Here is a 6000-nt window from a genome sequence, read left to right as displayed (position 1 = left end):
TGTCATTGGTAGTACGAGAGAGATTTCACTCAGAGGGTCACAAGTCACAACATAAAATATTTTTATATTATAAGTGAACCTTTAAAAATGCGTATAGTTAGGTAATAGTATTAATTCTTATGCAAATAGCTTGGCTTGAATTCTTTTTACCATAATGTGGCAATGATACCTTAATTGTATATTTTTATAAAAGGATAGAAACAAATTTAGGAAAATTCAAGTAAATTTAATTGCATCTACAAATAGTAAATTTTTTTACATATTGTTGTCATACCCATTTTGGTGAAATGGTAAGATAGTTAGATCATGTTATCAATCATTTTTCTCATTTTCTATCACTCATCACCTATGTGCCAACTTAACTTTCCCTTTATCGTTTAACCTATCACTCAACCATTGTTAATATGGCCCATACCCCATAGCCTTAGAGTGTACAATAGGAGAACAAAAGTTTAACCAATGTAGAATGTAACATTTGGTCGTTAAAAAGAATTATATATATATATATATATATATATATATTTAAAAATACAAATTTTTTTGAAAAAATCAAATGAATTTAGTGAAACCAAATGAAAATAAATTAGTGTAATTTAATTAAATAAAGTAAAAGTTAAGTTGAGTCACTAATCAACTTTCTTATTTTTAACAAAACGAACATAAAACAAATTTCTTGTTCCTATAAATGTGAACATAAATAAATCCTAAAAATAAAATTCTAGATATGCCAAAAGCAGGTATAGGTATAGTCCCTTGTAGTGTTGTAGGTATTACATTAAATCAACGTAAATAAATACTAAAAGAAAACATTACTTTTTATCTTCTTCTTCTTCACCAAACTTCAATGACCAGCATTTCAAGGTAAAATTCACCTCCGATCACCGGAAAATGTTGCAAAACATTATCTTTGTGTTTCTTTTCTTGTTTGAGTTGCTCTCCTTGATCTCAGGGGTGATATAATATAATTCCAGGGGTAACAAAACACATAAAACATAAGAAAAATTAAAAATTTTCCACTACGTCGGAAAAGTTGAGGGTGCTACTCCTGCCTTTGCCTTACATCCGCCCCTGTCAAATGGTTATATTCACTCCTAACCATCACCACACCACCACCACTCTTACCGCCATCTTCATCAAAACCCCGTCTTCTTTTTTCACTGTATGGTCAAAGTGTGAAGGTTTAAGAAGGCAATCTTTATTTATTGTCAATATGGGCAATACACAACACCACTAGGCTATGGCAGTCACAACAAACATTAGCGATCTAGACCGACTAGACAATACATACTCTATCATAAAATATGGTAGTATAGTAAGGTCAGAGAGCAAAACACATAGTTATAATGTATATTATTTGAATTATCATGGTTTGTAATGTATGTACAATATATATTAACACGAGAATCACATCTAAAGCACGCTATTGATAGCGGTTCACTCCAAGGACCACTTTATGCCACTAAATAGTAAATTTTTATGTTGTACAATTGGGACCAACTTGGACCAATGATTGATTAGTTGCATCAAAGCTATTATTTATTCTATAGTGATAATAATATCACCCCACAGCTACTATTGATATTGTCCTCGCTAACACCACATTCCAGTCTATTTGACAAACTTATAAAGCAGCCAATATCAATATCGCCACCAAAACTAACATTGATATTGTCCTCACTGTCACCACATTCTAGTCTCTTTTAAAAACTTATAAAGCGATCAAGTCGATCATAAATTCAAATTGTAATTTATTCATATCTAAATTCCATCTACAAACTCAGTTGCAATTCCTTAAAATTTTAGGCTTTTGGACGTAGCCGGTGGCAAATTTAGAAGAAAAATTAATGAGTATCTTGTCACACCATCAATTTTCAACTAACGGGGTTTTACCATTAGGTGCGTGACATACCAGGATCTAACCATGTGTCATGCGAACAATCATTTAATAATGATAGTTATCATTTAATTAATATTGCTCGTCATTAATGAGAAAATATAGTTACAATACAAATTGCGTTTGCAGAAGCGTAAAACAAGTATAACATTTTAACCCAGAGTGCGCAACTAGGTGCGTCTAGACATGATATTCATGAAAAAATTCTAATAATGCTTCGATGCTTGATAAAATCCGTGCATCCATGAATCACCCTAATTTCTGATGTGCACCTCAGAAAGACATGCAAAAAAGTGTTTCAGGAATCATGTATTTTCAGGAACCGGAATTGGCTAGGAAACCGCTCTGGTATGGTCAACAAAAGTTGGTTTGGTAGTTGACTGAATTTTGATGGGATTTTATTTGTTGGGTCAAGGGCTTGACCGGGTAGAGGTAGAGGTGGTAGTGGTTCTAGCAGGCCCGGGTACAATTTTTCCGAGGAACCGAAACCTAGTTTCTACCCGCTGTTCGGGTAGGACTGGTCCAGTTCCGGGTTCGGGTCCAGCAGATTGTATCTTCCATGACATTGATCATGATTCTTCATAGGGCTCCTACAAAACCACTACATACTCCTAAAAACAATAAAATCAACACCGAGAAAAAAAAATTACAGAACACGAGGTGGTAATAAAATAGAAACAAAAAATTAATAGATAAAAATATAACAATACAAAAAATTACAACAATCTTACGTTTGTTTAGTAAAGTTATTTCTATGTTTTCAATGGATTTTAATACACAATGTAGACGGGTTCTAAACCATTAGACCCGTTTATTTTCTAGTTAAATCTTTCAACTTAACACATTTGACCTTATAACCAAACCCAAAACAGGAAAACGGGTCATTTTTAATAAATGAATAAATGCCAAACTGATATAACAGGAAGCATCCAAACACATAAAACAGATATAACATGAAGCTTATGAGAATAAAGATGACTTGTCAAAACAATTAATTTTAGTTTTGGCCAAGTTGCGTCACTTACAAACAATTTTAATATGTAGTGACTAATGACTAAACACGAGAAAGAGTGCCTTGACAATTAACACGTGCTTATTGATGTACACACTACTTTTTAAAGAGATTGATTTAAAGATTAAAAAAAACACTAAAACACTGTTCACTTAATTGTTCGTGTCCTATCACTTGTTTGGTTAAAGTTAAATAAACGAACATGTACATGCTCCGTTCGTGTTTGTTTGGTCCGTTTATAGACCTAGCTGCTAACTTGTTTAGACGTCACATAAAGTTACTAGTTTTAACCCGACCCGTTTTGCATGTGTACCCACCCACACGTTTTGCCACTAGAATATAAAAATCAAGTGGAATTGTGGAAATAGATTTGATTTACGAGAGAGGCCTAGGTTTCAGCAATTCTACAGCCACTGGTGGAGGTTCGGTTGTAAATGTAAATGTGAAGAGGTAGGTCCCAGCAGAGCCCAGTTGGACCCGCATGACTCACCTTGAAGAGAGACGTCTGCGCAGAAACCAACTGGATCCGCAGGACCCACCATGCTCAGAGACGTGACGTCCTTACGCGCAGTACGCAAGCTGTTCCGCGGGAAATGCCTCCCAATGGTGAAGTACTCCGCCTGTTCCCGCAGCTGCGGATACAAGCCATCAGGGAAGGCCACCCGCGCAGCAAGGCTACACGCACAAGGCACTTAGCTCTCAATAATTCAGTTGTCACCTGAAGGAATGAGCAAAGCCGGGAACAATCCCGCACAAAGGCGGGAGGGGGAATACTCCCGCCCAAATAAGCCAGTCCGTACGATACGGGAAGATCTTTTATACTGTACCTGACGAGGTATGGGCAAAAGATCTGACCAAAGATACGACAGCTCATTGACAACAGTATGGCGAGCAGCATGCTCTTGTACTGTATGTCACTATTAGCCACTGCCTACTCACCAACTCCTGTCATACCACGTGCATAGCCGGCAGTTGGTGGAAAAGGAATAGTACACAGCAGGCCTGGTCACTGTCAGCCGCTGCCTACCCACCAACTACCAGCATGGCACGTGCGTAGGCCACAGTTGGTAGAACAGGAATACTATTCAGCCGGCTATACCTTCTTGGAAACCTACCTTCGGCTATAAATATCCCAAATGGTATGATCATCTCATCTCATCATATACTATCTTGTATCTTATATCATATACCTGATATCTGCTCTAGCAATCTCTTAATATACACTTATATTCAAGAGCAATCTAGTCTGATTCTCACGCCGGAGGGTGGTCACAAGGAGGTACCCCCCCCTTCTCAGTGACGAGCTCACGGTGTCTGTTTTGCAGGTTATCAGAAGAACCATCTTTGCCGGATCTAACCCCTCGTGGGAAACATCTATTTAACCCCCAGATTATCCGTAATCTGCCCGGGGTTGATTAGTGTTTCTTCAAAATGTAACTGTTTTCACTTGTGTGCTAGTTTGAGGAACAGTAGGAGGAGCTGATACTGCTTCAACCACCGCTTTACTGCCGCCTGATGGAGTTGGAGATGAAGGGGGTTTCAAACCTTCATAGCTGTAATAGTAATATTAACAATAAGAGTCTAAAGATAGCACTTTCAACCCAGTTATGAACGGGTCAGTTTGGGTTACGCTTTATGCATACGCGTCAAAACAAAAACAAATTAGATCAAACGGATAATGGTATAAGATCATTCACTCATTTAACTTTAGTATTTAGGGTTTTTAGTATGTCCACAAACTTATTTTGTGCTATATTGACAATAATTATTTTAAATAGTGATATCGTGTGCATAGGCCTAACTATTAAAACAAACTTGGATGTCACCTAACGGTCAATTTGATTTCGTTAATGATGACAAAAGAAAAAAAAATTGTTGGAAAATTGTAAAATGACAATGTCATTAAATTTAAAGCTTCTATCAAATCTAGAGTTGTGTGAATGACATAATTGTTCACGAATCTACTGGCAAAGAGTGACTTACGCGGTACAAGGAGAGAGAGATTTATGGGTTTCTGCAATTCTGTAGCCACTGGTGAGGTTCAGTGGTATTTTTGTTAAGAGATCACCCGTGTATTTTTGTTTATTAAAGCTCAATCTACTGACAATGAGCACTAAAAGTTATACCTTCACCAAAGACTCTGCTCTTTGAGTGCTTCGTACACCAGCTCGGACGTTAAATCCTAACTTCAAAAGCTCCCTGCACAAATCATTAGTTATGTAAAAGTTTCAAAATCAAGTGCATCTTCTACTCCATCCTCTTTCAGAGTGTTTTAAATTTGTTATTTTAGTCTAAAAGTTTAAAATTTACCTTACCCGTCTCTAGAATTTCATTTCGTTACAACTTTCGTTCATCTCGCATACTCATTAACAAATTCTGGACTGAAATAACATATTTAACAAACCACATGGACGACGAAAATTGTAACGAAAATAAACAAATATTTTCTTTGATATCCTTTTTAGTAACATAGGCATTTTGGTCAAAATCCCATAAGTACTATAAGAACAATGGACAAATGCTATCTTCGTAGAGTGTGGTTTTTGTCATTGTGGTTATTTCAGATTTGCTATTTCAGTCCGAAAAATTAAAATTTGCTTTACTCGCCTCTAAATTTTCATTTTCGTTACAATTTCCGTCCATCTTATATACTCATTAACAAACATTGGACTGAAATAACATATTTAACAAACCACATGGACGAAAATTGTAACGAAAATAAACAGATATTTTCTTTAATATCCTTTTTAGTAATATGGACATTTTGGTCAAAATCACATAAGTACTATAAGAACAATGGACAACGCTGTCTTCGTAAAGTGTGGTATTTGTCATTGTGGTTATTAAAAATTTGTTATTTCAAATTTGCTATTTCAGTCCAAAAGTTTAAAATTTGCTTTACCTGTTTCTAAATTTTCATTTTCGTTACAATTTCCGTCCATCTAATATACTCATTAACAAATTTTAGACTGAAAGAACATATTTAACAAACCACATGAACGAAAATTGTGACGAAAATATACAGATATTTTCCTTAATATTCTTTTAGTAATATGGGCCCTTTGGTCAAAATCCCATAAGTACTATAAGAACA

Source organism: Bidens hawaiensis, unplaced genomic scaffold (assembly GCF_021521415.1).
Source record: "Bidens hawaiensis isolate Kalapana, Puna unplaced genomic scaffold, B.hawaiensis_p1.1 tig00032146_1, whole genome shotgun sequence".
In the NCBI taxonomy this organism is placed as follows: domain Eukaryota; kingdom Viridiplantae; phylum Streptophyta; class Magnoliopsida; order Asterales; family Asteraceae; genus Bidens; species Bidens hawaiensis.
This window is presented reverse-complemented; position numbering follows the sequence as displayed.